This window comes from Vombatus ursinus, unplaced genomic scaffold (genome assembly GCF_900497805.2).
Source record: "Vombatus ursinus unplaced genomic scaffold, bare-nosed wombat genome assembly UNPS02009062.1, whole genome shotgun sequence".
In the NCBI taxonomy this organism is placed as follows: Eukaryota; Metazoa; Chordata; class Mammalia; order Diprotodontia; family Vombatidae; genus Vombatus; species Vombatus ursinus.
The window spans coordinates 18,267,107-18,282,557 of NW_020948840.1; positions in this window are offsets into that span (position 1 = coordinate 18,267,107).

Consider the following 15,451-nt stretch of genomic DNA (forward strand, 5'->3'; position numbering starts at 1 on the left):
GCAGTGACATAGAGACAGATACAAAACTGCCAAGATATCTACAGCAAATCATTTTCTCCATCAATGACAGTGGAAACCACCTATTTGGTATCTATTATCACAGTTCTTGGTATACTAATTGAGGAAGTTGAAATGGAACTAAAAAAATTCTTTTAGACGGGAAAAGCAGCTAAGACTAAATATTTCTGAAAGCAATGAAGGACTGAATCCCAAGATATTTGTAAGAGGGGAAGATACCAAACAATTAGGGAAAAAATAATAGTTATTACTATTTTAAAAAGTAATTAAGAAGATACCAATATGGAGTAACATATCTGACTACTTTTCCATTTCTATACCATTTTCATAAGAATCATTTACATATGTATTAAAGACATCTTTGACTTTAATAATATGCAGAGACAATAAGCAGATATTGGCATCAAATATTTTATAGCAGATTATATCCTTACAGTTGTATATTTGATTGAAAAATGAAAAGAATACAAGATACAACTCTGCTTCTTGTTTTTGTTCTTTATTAAAAAATTTTATTTGGAAGAATAAAGTGCTGCTTTAGAGGCTGTTTTCCACTAATGTGTCACCCATGCCCATGTAAAGAGAATAGAAAACTCCTTGAGAGATGCAATAATAAAAATACTTTGTTCAGGATGAAGGGTAGGGGGAGACAAAATGAAAATATTAAGAATCCACCAATTACCTTCTGAAAGAAATTCTAAAATGAAAATTCTCAAGTGTCATATAGCTAAAATCCAGAGCTTCCAGGTCAAAGAAAAATACTGCAAATATCCATAGAGAAAGTATTCAAGTACCAAGGGCTAGAGCTAAGGCAAAATTTATTGTGCTCCAGATGAACTAAGAAATGTAGGGTTAGCAATCAAAATTTCAGAGAAGGTAACAATAAAAATAGATTTGATCTAAAGTGACAAACAGAAACTACATTACACTTAAATGTGTAATAGACAATAAATTAATATCAATACTCAACATATAAGAACCAAATGTTATAGCATCTAAATATGTAAAGGAAAAGTTCACTAGTTTATAGGAAGAAATGGACATAAAACTATACCTCAATGTATCCCCTCCTAGACTTAGAAAAATTTAACTGAAAGATAAACAAGAAAGAAATTAAAGACCTGAATAGAATTTTATAAAAGTTCAATAATGACAGATATTGGTGATTACTGAATACAAATAAAAAGGAGCATACATATTTCTCAGTTTGGCACAGCATATTTACAAAAATTGACCATGTATTAGGCATAAATACCTCACGAACAAATAAAGAAAAGCAGAAATATTAAACACCTCCTTTATTAACCACAATGGAATAAAATCCTATTAATAATTTCATAGATTTAGAGACCATGGAGTTCAATCCCCCTCATTCACAAGTGATAAGACTCAGGCACATAGAAGCTAAGGGACTTGCCCAGGGTTACACAGCTAGTAAATGTCTAAGGCAGGGTTTGGATCCCAGTCTTCCTGACCCCAAATTCAATGTCCTATCCACTATTCATAGTAATCAAAGATTAAAAATGAATTGGAGATTAAATAACTTAGTGTTAAAGATTCACGAGTCAAAGAACAAATCATAGAAACAATAGAAAATATTGTCAAAGAATGACAACAATGAAATTACTTTGCAACAACTTTTGAGATGCAACCAAAGCAGTCATGAGGGGAACATTTTATTTCTCTAAACATTTTCAAGAATAAAATAAGAAAGAACAGATCCACAAATAGGCATAAAACTAAAAGAAGAGAAAGAAAACCTAGAAAAATGACAAAATTTAAAACTCCAACTAAACAGCAAAGTAGAAATTCTTTAAAAAAATCAAAGAAGAAATTAGCAAAATCAAAAGTAAATGAAGCCCAAACCATTGAATTGATAAATAAAACTAGGGCTGGGGCTTTTTTTTTTTTGCGGTGGGTGGGGATGAGGAGGAAAAATGAAATTAATTAATTACTAGATATTCCCATCAAAGCTTTAAAAATGAAAAACTAATTTGCCAGCATCAAAAATTAAAAAGGGGAAAACACATACAACAAATGAAGCAGAAATAAAATAAAGCATTAGAAATGATTTTGCCCAACGAATGGATCTATATATATATATATGTATATATATATATATGATACAGAGAATAATAGAATAACAAATAGAGAGTGTAAACAACCCAATCTCAGAAAAAGAAATTGAAGAAACTATAAATGAATTCCAAAAGAAAAAGAAAGCAAACTCAGATGGATTTACAAGTGAATTCTATCAAATACTCAAGAAATAATTAATTCTGATATTACACACACTATTTACCAAAATAGAAAAAAAAGACATCCTAACCAGATCTTTTCTATAATACAAATATGGTGTTGGTACTGAAACTAGGCAGAGGTAAAATAGAGAAAGAAAACTACAAACCAATATCCCAAATGAATGTTGATGCAAAAATTAAAAATAAAATGTTAGCAAAAAATCTATAGCAACACATAAAAAGATTATACATTATAACCAAGCAGTATTTTTTTTTACCAGAAATGCATGATAGGAAAATGATAAATATAATGCACCTTATTAATAATCAAAATTATATGATTATATTGATAGATGCATAAAATGCTTCTGACAAAATATAACACCTATTTCTGTTTTAAAAAAACCCGCTAAAATAAGAATAGATGGAGATTTCTTTAAATGGTAAATAGAATCTTTCTAAAACCAAGAGCCAAGATTGTATATAATAGAGATAGACTTGAGACTTTTCCAATAAGATTAAGGGCAAAGTAAGAATGTCCATTATCACTATTATTATTTAACAGTGTTAAGCATGCTGGCTATAGTAATAAGACAAGAAAAAGAAATTGAGGAATAACAACAACAACAAAATTAAATAGCACTTCAAGGTTTACAGAGCACCTTACAAATATTTCATTTTATCCTTACAGCAACAGTAAAAAGTAGGTGCTATTATTATCCCATTGGAAAGATGAAGAAACAGACTGATAGGGGTTTAGTGACTTGTCCACAGTCACACAACTAGTAAATGTTTGAGGTTGGATTTGAACTCAGATCTTCCTGACTTCCCACAAACACAGGGTCAGTAGGAAGAAGGGGCCCAGACTTAGAGGACACACCCATAAGCAGCTCACACCTCTAGAACAGCAGGGATGCATGCCTTATCTTTTCTCATGGTTCTCTCCAGCTGCTCCCCACGGGATGCAGTGTTCCTTTTGGACCGGTCACTCATCTGTGTTTCTACGGTCTGCTCTTCTCCAAAGCTGTTTTCATTCTTTGCTGTTGGAGTTTTTGTTGTTCAGTCATTTCAGTCATGTCTATTCTTCACGACCTAATTTGGGGTTTTCTTGGCAGAGGTACTAGAGTGGTTTGCTGTTTTCTTGTCTAGCTCATTTTACAGATGAGGAAACCGAGGCAAATAGGGTTAAGTCACTTGCCCAGGGTCACATAGCTAGTAAATGTCTGAGGTTGGATTTGAACTCAGGTCTTCCTAACTCTAGGCCAGGTACTGCACCACCAAGCCGCCCCAAAATGGGAAGATAGCTCTTCAGTTTCTATTTCTCGGCCACAATGAAAAGAACTACCAAAATATTTTTGCGCATACAGATTTCTCTTTCTTTGCTTTCTTTGGGATATAAGCCTAGTAGTGGTATAGCTGGGTCAAAGAGTATGCATGATTTATAGCAGCTAGCATTTATATAACCCTTTAATGTTTTCAAAGCTCTTTATAAATAGTCTCATTTAAAAAAAGTACAAAAAAATAAGGGGCAGCTAAGTGGCACAGTGGATAGAGCACTGACCCTGAAGTCAGGAGGACCTGAGTTCGAATTCGGCCTCAGACTAAACACTTGACACTTACTAGCAAGTGTGTGACCCTGGCAAGTGACCCTGGGCAAGTCACTTAACCCCAATTGCCAAAATTTAAAAAAAAAAAGTATAAATAGTCTCATTTTATTTTCACAACAACCTTGAGAGGTGCTATTATTAGCGTCTTTTTCAGAAAGGGTAACTGAGGCTGAGACAGGTTAAGTGACTTGACCAGGGTCACACAACTGGTAGGCATATGAGACTGGATTGGAACTTGGTTCTTTCTGATTCTGAGTCTAGTACTCTAGCTACTTCATCACCTGACTGCCAGCAGAGATGGGGGAGAAGACACTATCCTCAGAGGCTGTCTATATCTGGTTCAACCCTTATCTGACCAAAGCGCTTTACAGAATCGTGAACAAATCTCTGCTTAAAGACCTCCAGTTAGGGGCAGCCCACTACCTCCCAAGGTTGTCTATGCCATTTGGGGTTAGGAAGTTTTTCCAACATCAAGTCTAAATCTGCCTTTTGGAACTTCAACCCATTACTACTAGTTCTCTGGGAAAAACAGAAGGATTTATCCTTTCAAATACTTCAATTCAATAAGCTTTTATTAAGCTACCTACTATGCGCCAGGCACTGTGCTTGGTATTGGTGATACAAAGACAAAAACAGCACCGGCCCTTCCCCCAAGGGACTTCCATTCTATCAGGGGAAAACATGTATATAGATAAGTAAATAACAAAATACTTGTATGAAGTAAATAAAAATTAATTTTCATAAGAGAGATAGGGAGAGCACTCACCCCTGAGGGAATCAGGAGAGGCCTTACATAAGAGGTGCCACTCATGCTAAGTATTTTTTTTTAGGATCATATTTTCCCCCAGTTACATGTAAAAACAATTTTTAACATTCATTTTTAAAACTCTGAGTTCCGAATTCTCTCCAGTCCTCCCTCCCTACCCTTTCCCCCCATGGAGAAGGCAAGCAATTTGATACAGGTTATACATGTGTAGTCATGCAAAACATTTCCATAATAGTCATGTTATGAAAGAAAACATAGACAAAAAAACCCTCAAGAAAAATAAAGAAAGTAAAAAAAGTATGCCTTCAGTCTGTACTCAGACACCATCAACTCTTTCTCTGCGAATTAATAGCATTTTTCATCATAAGTCCTTCAGAGTTGTCTTGTATCATTGTATCGCTGAGAATAGCTAAGTCATTCACAGTTGATCATCCCACAATGTTGCTGTTACAGTGTACAATGTTCTTGTGGTTCTACTCATTTCACTTCCCATCAGCTCATATAAGTCTTTCCAGGTTTTCTGAGAACATCCTGCTCAACATTTATTTTTTTTTAATTAATTTATTTTTAGTTTTCAATGTTCACTTCTATAAGCTTTTGAGTTTTAGATTTTCTCCCCCTCCTTCCCCAAGATGGCATCCAATCTGATATAGGATCTCTATATACAATCCTATTAAATATATTTTCACATTAGTCATGTTGTAAAGAAGAATTAGAACCAATAGGAGGAATCACAAGAAAGAAGAAACAAAAAAAAACAGAAGAAGAAAAAAAGAGTATGCTTCGATCTGCATTCGAACTCCATAGTTCTTTCTCTGGATGTGGATAGCATTTTTCATCATTTCTAATAGCATAATAGTATACTACATTTCTTCAGTCATTCACCAATTAATGAACATCCCCTCAATTTCCAATTCTTTGCCCCCAAAAAGGGCTGCTATAAATATTTTTGTATATCTAGGTCCTTTTCCTGTTTTTTATTTCTTTTGAGATACAGACCTAGTAGTGATATTGCTAGGTCAAAGATTATGCACAGTTTTATAGCCCTTTGGGCACAGTTCCAAATTGCTCTACAGAATGGTTGAATCAGTTCACAATTCTACCAACAGTGCATTAATGTTTTCTTTTTTCTCCATTCCCTCCATCATTTGTCATTTTCTTTTTCTGTCCTATTAGCCAGTCTAATAGGTATGAGGTAGTACCTCAGAATTGTTTTAATTTGCATTTCTCCAATCAGTAGTGATTTAGAGCATTTTTTAAATATGGCTATGGATAGCTTTGATTATTTCATCTGAAAACTGTTCATATCTTTTGATCATTTATCAGTTGGGGAATGGCTCTTCTTTTTATAAATTTGACTCCATTCTCTACATGTTTGAGAAATGAGGCCTTTATCAAAGAAACTTGTTTCAAACATTTTTTTATAGTTATATTGCTAACTGTATTTCCCTCCATCCTATTCCCTCTGCCATTTATTCTATTCTCTCTCTCTTTTTACCCTGTTACTCCCCAAAAGTGTTTTGCTTCTGACTATCTCCTGCCCTAATCTGTCCTCCCTTCTATCACTTCCTCCTTTTCTTTTCCCCTTCCCCTCCTTTCTTTCCTGTAGGGTAAGATAGGTGTCTACATCTAATTAAGTGTGTATGTTATTTACTCTTGGAGCCAATTCTTTTTTTTTTATTTTTAAATTTTTATTTTTTAAAAAACTTTTGATCCAATTCTGATGAGAGTTAAGGTTCACTCACTTCCCCTCACCTCCCCCCTCTTCACTGTAAAAAGCTCTACTGTAAAAGCTTTTTCTTGCCTCTTTTATGTGAGATAATTTACCCCATTCTACCTCTCCCTATCCTTTTCTCCCAGTATATTCCTCTCTCATCCTTTATTTTATTTCTTTAGATACCATCCCTTCATATTCAACTCATGTCTGTGCCCTTTGTTTATATATATTCCTATCTGCCCTAATAATGAGAAAGTTCTTATGAATTACATGTCATCTTCCCATATAGGAATGTAAATAGTTTAACCTTACTAAGTCTCTTATGATTTTTCTTTCCTGTTTACCTTTTTATGCTTTTCTTGAGTCTTATACTTGAAAGTCAGATTTTCCATTCAGCTCTGGTCTTTTCATCAGGAATGCTTGAAAGTCCTCTATTTCATTGAATGTCCATTTTTTTTCTCCTGAAAGATTATACTCAATTTTGCTGAGTAGATGATTCTTGGTTGTAATCCTAGCTCCTTTGCTCTATGTAATATCATATTTTAAGCCCTCCAATCCTTTAATATAGAAGCTGCTAAGTCTTGTGTTGTCCTAACTGTGGCTCCACGATACTTGAATTGTTTCTTTCTGGCTGCCTGCAATATTTTCTCCCTGATCTGGGATCCCTGGAATTTAGCTATAATATTTCTGGGAGTTTTCATTTTGGGATCTCTTTCAGGAGATGATCAGTGGATTCTTTCAATTTCTATTTTATCCTCTGGTTCTAGAAAATCAGGGCAATTTTCCTTGATAATTTCATGAAAGATGATGTCTAGGCTCTTTTTTTGATCATGGCTTTCAGGTAGTCCAATAATTTTTAAATTATCTCTCTTGGATCTGTTTTCCAAGTCAGTTGTTTTTTCAATGAGATATTTCATATTGTCATCTATTTTTTCATTCTTTTGGTTTTGTTTTATTGTTCTTGATTTCTCATAAAGTCATTAGCTTCCATTTGCTCAATTCTAATTTTTAAGGAATTATTTTCTTCAGTGAGCTTTTGTGCCTCCTTTTCCATTTGGCTACTTTCAAAGGAATATTTTTTCTTCAGCGAATTTTTGTGCCTCTTTTTCCATTTGGCCAGTTCTGCTTTTTAAGGCATTCTTTTCCTCATTGGCTTTTCGTACCTCTTTTACCATTTGGTCTAGTCTGTTTTTTAAGGTGTTATTTTCTTCAGTATTTTTTTGTCTCCCTTACCAAGCTGTTGACTCATTTTTCATGACGTTCGTGCATCTCTTTCATTTCTCTTCCCAATTTTTTCTCCATCCCTCTTACTTGATTTTTAAAATCCTTTTTGAGCTCTTCCATGGCCTGAAAACAATTCATATTTTTCTTGGAAGCTTTGGATATAGGAACTTTGACTTTGTTATCTTCTTCTGAGTGTGTATTTCGATGTTACTTGCCAACACAGTAACTTTCTATGGTTAGAATTTTTTCGGTTGTTTACTCCTTTTCCCAGCTTATTTCTGACTTTTGACTCTGTTAAAGTAGGGCTCTGCTTCCAGGGTAGAGGGCACACTGTCTCAAGCTTCAGGGGTTTTGTGCAGCTGTTTTCAGAGATGCTTCTAGGGACCTGTAAGTTTTCAGTTCTTCCAAGGTGGCACGATCTAAGGAGAGGTATTTACTCCTCTCCTGGCCTGTGCTCTGGTCTGTGAGTGACCACAAGGGCTCTTTTCTGCCCTGGAGCTATGAGGAGGTTTCCTGCTCTACTGTGGCAATAAGCTCTGGGGTGTTAGTGCTCCTCCTGGCCCTGGGACTGCTACCCAGGAGTGCAACCTGGATCCGAGCATGGACAAAGCAACAAAGTCCTGCCTCAGTACTAGCAAAGAGACCCTAATAATCTCTTTCTGACCATTTGTTTGACCCCCTTACCATCTATGGGCTGAGAGTTCTGGAAAGAGCCGCTGCCTCTACTGATTCAGTGGCTCTCCAGGCCTGCTCCTGGTTTGCTGGAGCTGGGGTTGTGCTGGTGCAGCCTGCACTGAACTGCGGTCTTCTATCACCTTGGTGCCACAGACCTTTCCTGCTGACCTTCCAAGTAGTCTTAGGCAGGAAATTTGTTTCACTCCACCTTTTTGTAGGTTCTGCCACTCTAGAATTTTAGAGTCATTATTTAAGGGTATTTGGAGGGGTTTGGGGGAGAGCTCAAGCGAGACCCTGCCTTTTCTCCACCATCTTGGCTCCACCCACTTGTGCTAAGTCTTCAAGGGAGTAGGGATTCTAAGAAGTGAAGATAAGATGGGAACACATTCTCCAAGCATGGCAGATAGTCTATGCCAAGTCATGAAGATAGGTGAAATATCATCCCCACCAAGTCTTCTCTTTTCAAGGCTCAACATCACCTGTTCCTCAGGCAATTCTGAGATAGCATGTTCTCAAGGTTTTTCACCAGGTTGGCCACCCTTTTCTGGCTGTGTTCCCATTTATCAATGTCTGCCACAATATGGTTCTCAGAAATGACTATCATACCAAGACACAGTCTGACTAGGACTAAGACTGTTAAGATAATCACCTCCTTTGTTCTGGACTCTGAGCCTTTTATAATGAAGCTTGGGATAGGATCTGAGGGTTTGGGGTCAAAATGTCATTCTAAAATACTCAGACCTTTCTCACACAAACTATTGCCCATCTGTGTGTTCTTCATTCTACATATATGAACTAAAATTTACATTTTACCTTCTTAGATTCTATCCACTGTTCCATCCTGCTAAGACCTTTTAGGATCCTGACTCTAGTATCCTGTCCTTGGCTTTCTTCTCCCTCTGTACTGTCTCATTTAATATCTCATCAGCTCCTCTGAGTTGAATAATCATCTCTTTGAAGCTGATTCTCTGATCTATTTATTCAGCCCTAACCTCACTCCTGACCATCCCACATCACCAACTGCCTATTGTCCCATAGGCCTCTCAGACTCAAGATGCCACAAACAAAACTCAGTATCATTTCCTCCAAACGTTCTTCTCTTCCAAACTTCCTATTATTGTAAAAAACACCACAACCTTCCCAGTTATGCAAGCTCCCAACCTCAGTGTCGTACTCAACTCCTCACTCACACTCACCCCATATATCCAGTCTATTGCCAAGTCCAGTCATTTTTACCATCATAACATCTCTCCTATATGTCCCCTTCTCTCCTCTGACACTAGCACCACCCTGGTACAGGAATTCATCATCTCAATAGCTTCCTGGTTCATGGTCTCTTTGCCTCAAGCCTTTGCCTTGTCATGGTGGTCATTTCTGAGCACCACATTAGTTTTTTGTTTTTGTTTTTGTTTTTTTAGGCAATTAGGGTTAAGTGACTTGCCCAGGGTCACACAGCTAGTAAGTGTCAAGTGTTTGGTCTGAGGCTGGACTAGAGCTCAGGTCCTCCTGACTTCAGCGCCGGTGCTCTATCCACTGCGCCACTTAGCTGCCCCCTGAGCACCATATTGCAGGAGATATTGCTGAATGAGAACACAGCCAGAAGAAGGTGGCTAAGCTAATGGAAAAGCCTTGAGAACATTCTATTCCAGTGGATGACTGCCAAAGGGATTCTCTTAAAGGGCAGTCCTGACTATTTCACCCTCTCCCCTACTCAGTGTTAACTCCTAGGGCTCCCTACTGCTTTCAGGACAAAATACAAAATCCTTTGTTTGCCTTCCCCTTCCTACTTTCCAGTCTTCTTGGGCCCCTCCTGTACTCTACGATCCAACAACACCAGCTTTCTTGCTGTTCCTTACACATAACACTCCATCTACCAACTCCATGTCTATTCATTGCTTATCCCCCATGTCAGCAATGCTCTCTCTTCCTCACTTCTGCCTCTTGGCTTCCCTGCCTTCCTTCAAGACTCAAATCCCACTTTCTGCAAGAGGACTGTCCTGGACCCAATTCCTTCCCCCTGACCATTCTTCTCTCTGCTGGTGCCTTCCCAATTGTTCCTCTCCCATTTAGCTTGTATATCTTATGTGTACATAATTGTTTGCATATTGTCTACCCCCATTAGAATCTGAGCTTCTTAAGGACAAGGATCATGCTTTTTTCTTCCCTTTCTTTGTATCCCCCAGATCAGTGTTTGGTATATATTAAGTTCCCATTGACTGACTAATCAATTACTTATCACTCCTGTCTTCTTGTCATCTGCAAATCCAAAAAGTATTCCTTCATTCAAGTCACTGGAAAAAATGTTGAACAACAAGACAGATCCCTGAGGCTTTCCCTAATGAGACCTCTCTCCAAGATGACATTGAGTAATGACTACTCTTTGGGTTTGGTCATTCAACCAGTTCCACCTAACCATACTATTTTCTAGCCCACATCTTTCTATCTTGTCTGCCAAGATGGAATGAGAGACTATGTCAAATGCTTTGCCACATTAGCCAGGGACCTATCTCCTACCCACCCCTCATCTCAGTGGCCCTCAGGTCCAAGCTTTGATGGTTCTGCCTATGACGTAGCTCTTCTGGTTACCCGTTATCCATGAAGGATCTAGGTTCCCAGTGGCTATTCTCTCTGTACTCTTCTTCCCCTACCTAGCTCTGGGCCAATGCTCTTTGTCTTGTAGGAGTAGTGAGTAATCACCCCTCCTTGCTTTCATCATGGTTAAGAGGGGGCAGTGGAGTCTTTTTTTAAGAGTTCACCCACTCAAGCCACAAAGACTGCTATGAAGAAACTTTTAAATGGGTTGCCCTGTGTTTAGAGTATAAGAATGCTATCCTCCCCCAGCCTGGTTCTGGCAACTGAGTAGACGGATGGGATTAACTAATTTATAAGCTATGGTCTGGAAAAGGTGTTCTCTAGGCTCTTAAGGGAAAATCCTTTTAGTCATGGAAAGAGAAACAACAGGAGTATGATGAGTTGCCTAAAATGGAGTGGTACTGATGCCACGGAGCATGGGGATGTTATAGGGTAGCTTTGGCCAGAGAAGGGGTGGGGTGGGGTGGGGGAAGAGCTGAGAATGAGTAAGGGGGAAGTCCAGGTCTTTCTTTTTAGGGCCACTCTAAACAATCCTATGAAGTCAAGCTTCCACCTAATGTTCTTGGGATTGAATTTTCCATCCAGTTCTTGAAGAGAATGTTCCAGAGCCTGGGGATTCTCAATGATTTTAAGAAGGTTTCCATGAAGGTCCATTGTCTATTTTCCTTCCCTTGTCATTCAACTTTGGAGAGAAAAAGCAGGGTAAAGAGGGTTGTGCAGCCTATGAAAAAAAATGTCATTTCCCTCAGAGGCTGACCCATAGAGGCCCAGAGCTGAAAGCCACCAGGATGTATGGTGGGTCGGAGGCAGGAAGTAAGTAGCCTTGCATAGCCCTGGGGGAGTTGAGCAGAATAACCCAGATAGTCCCTCCTGGGCTCTTTGTTAATTCAGTTATGATCTTGCTAGATGCACATATTGGGGGTTGGACTAACTGGCTCACAAAGGCTGCATTTCCCCTGGAGATGCTTATATCTGGGGCAATTGCTCCATGCCCTACCTAGAACCAGGTGGAAATATATTAGGGGATCCAACTCAACATATCTATGATTCAAGGATGAGAAAAGGAAGAGGGGAATGATATTCATGAGAAGGAGAGAATAGGGAATCTCTGTGGTATCAAGTGATATAATATTTGTAAAGTACTTAAAACAGTGCTTGGCACAGAGTAGGCACTATATAAATTCTAATTATGGAGGCAGCAGGTGGCAAAGTGGTTAGAGCACTGATCTTGGAGTTAGGAAAATCTGAGTTCAAATTTGGCCTCAGACACTTACTTGATGTTTGACCCTGGGCAAGTCACTTAACTTCTGTTGGCCTCAGCATCCTCAACTATAAAATGGAAGGAATATCTTGTAGGGTCTTTGTGAGAATCAAATGAGATAATATTTGTATTTTTTTTAAAAAAAATAAGTATCATATCTAGCACATAGCAGGTGCTACATAAATGCTTCTCCCTAGTTTAATGTGAAGCTGGCTAGTCAACACATCCTAGTATAGAAAAGCAGCTATACCTTTGTGATTAAAAACTGATCAATACATTCCATGACTCCCTCCAAAGAAATCCTTCCTTTAGCCATTTTCCAGAAGTCCCTAAGGTCTTTCTGTGTTGGGAAGAAGAGGATTCAGAAGGGGTTGACCCTTCTCTCTATTTACATTGCCAACACCTTCATTCTGGCCTCATCCCTTTTGCCTGGATTTTTACAGTAGCATCCTAATCATTCTCCTTGTCTCAAGCCTCTCCTCCACTCCAATCCAGACTCCATATAATGGAGGATATGGTTTTCTTTAAGCATATGTCTAATATGTCACTCTCTTATTCAAAAAACTCCCATGGCTCCCTATTGCCTCTAGGGTAAAATATAAATGAAACAGTTTTTTAAAGCCCTTTATAATCCGACCCAAGCTTATCTTTTAAATATCCCTGGACATTACTTCTCATCCTACACTCTTTAATCTAGGTCAAGGGTTCTTAATGTAAGATTTGTGAACTTTAAAAAAAATTGTAACTATATTTCAGTAAAATTGATTTCCTTAGTGATTGTATGTATTTGATTTCATGCATTTAAAAACATTCTGAGAAGGGGTCCACGAGTTTCTCTAGGCTGCCGCCTCTGATCTAGATAAATTGGCCTTCTCTCTGTCCCTCACATAGGATGCTTTATCTCCCATTTCTGTGTTTTTACCCTGGCTGTCCCTCAGGACTGGAATATACTCACTCCTTCTTTCCCTCCACTTCATAGAATCCCTCTCTTTCTCCATGATGCAGCTCAAGCATCATCTTTTACCGAAAGCCTTTTCTAGTCCTCCAATTGCTCATGCCTCCTTCCTTAAAAATCTTATATTTAACCACTTTGGACTCGAGTAGATTTATTCTCTTTATTCTATATGTGGATATATATACGTATATGTGTGTGTGTGTGTGTGTGTGTCTCCTCTGTTAGAATTTAAGTTCTTTGAGAGTAGAGATTGCTATATTCTTTATGTTTGGATTCCCTGTGCTTAGCACCTAGCAGGCACTTAATAAATGCTTATTGATTGAATTTAATTCAATAGCATTTATTAAGTACCTATATGTACTGGCCATTATACTATGTGATAGAGACAAAAAAAAAGTGAAAATATTCCCTGTCCTCAAAGAGCTTACATTCTACTGGGAGTAAACCACATGTACACAGAACAAGGAAACAAACAGAAAGTGTACAAAGTAATCCAATAATATTTAAGAGGGAGAGAGTGTTAATAACTGGTGGGGGTGGGGCAGGGGTAGGGTGGGAATGGTGCAGATCAGAAAAGGCATCATGTCAGAAATGGCACTGGAGCTAAATCTTGGAAGAGCAACGGACTCTGAGAGGTGGAAGGAGAGAGTGGGAGAGAGGAAGAGGGGAGAGGGGAGAGTAATTACAGACACGGAGGTGGGGGATGGAATGTGCTGCATAAGGAACAGCAAGGAGGCTTGTTTGGCTGGAAGAAGAGAGTGTGTAATGCTCAGTTTGGAAAGATGGGTCAGAGGCAGATTATTTCAAGGTCCCACATATGGGCGAGCCAGGTCCTGGCACACAGGGTGATGAAAGACCAAAGGGACTGCCCTCCCTGCACCTCAAGTTGTTTTGCAATGGTGTAAGGCCAAGGACAGAGCCCCACACACTCTCTCACAAAGCCCTTCTGACTCTGGGCGCTGGAGGCAATGGCATGACCTGGGTGGTGAACTGTCCTGTTCCTCTTCCTTCAATATCCTTCTTTGCATTTAGGGGTGGGGACAGGAGGAACCAATGAAGAAATGCTTAGGTTCATAGATTGTTAGATTTGGAAGGAGCCTGAAAACTCATTTGGTCCAACCCTTTCCTTTTATAGAAGAGGATTATGAGACTTGTAGAAATGAAATGATAGGCCCAAGGTTGTGACCAGTCGACTGGTGCCAAAGCCAGGACTCAGAAAAACCCAGGTTTCCTGATACCAGTATAAATAGACAGCTCTTGAATTACTCAACTATCTTCTCTTGTTCTCACCTCACAACCTCCTTCCCACTTTTTTTTTCTTTTTTGTGAGGCAATCAGGGTTAAGTGACTTGCCCAGGGTCACACAGTTAGTAAGTGTCAAGTGTCTGAGGCCAAATTTGAACTCAGGTCCTCCTGACTCCAAGGCTGGAGCTCTATGCACTGCATCACCTAGCAGTCCCCTTCCCACCTTCTTTAGCCCATCCTTCAGGTGCTTAACATTTTAAAGATAATAATGACAGCCAACATCTATATAGCACCTTAAGATCTACAAAGGGCTTTTATTTATTCATTCATTTATTTTCCATTTATTTTATTTATTTTTCATTTTCTTATATGAACCTCACAATAATCCTACAGGAGAGGAGCTCTTAACTCCCATTTTACAGGTGAGAAAACAGACTTTTCACAAGGTTATGTGATTTTCCCAGTGTCAGAGCTACTAAGTATCTAATTCAAAGCCAGGTCTTTCCCACTCCAAGTCAATCACTCCATCTACTGTGCTGTGCTTGCTCCTGGTTGGCCATTCTAGGTCCTGGCTGGCTATCTCCCTCTGGGACTGTGCATCAAAGCTTTGTCTGCTGGTACTCCATGACCCTTCTGGATAATTTGACTTTTTGTTCTTAGCTTCCAGTAATGCTAGGAAGTTCTTATCAGTTCTAAGGCACACTGAACGTCCTTTATCCCCTCCTGTGGGGATGCCTTTCTTTTTTGGAGCTCTGAAGTTTTCTATTTAGGGGTGGCAGCTTTGTTGTTGGGAAAGAGTGAGTTTAGGTTTCCATTGCCCTGTTTCTGGTACAAGAGAGAGACAGACACAGAAAGACTGAGGCACAGTGTGTTGTGGCGGGACTGGCAGGTGGTAGAAGGGGATAAGTTGAAGAAGTGGTTCTTGCCCCCCTCCCATACCCCCAGGTCTAACTAATCTGGCCATGCAGTGATTTTGGCTTTGAAATATGTTGACAGAATCCATAAATGCTGGGCTGGGGAGTCTGAGTCTGGAATACCTGTACCTACCCCTAGAATAAGGCATGTCTGTGGTAGTCAGGCTGGGCAGGGAGTGGGGAGATTCTGGGAAATTTTGGAACAAATTAAGGGAGATTGTAAGCTTGTTTTTCCAG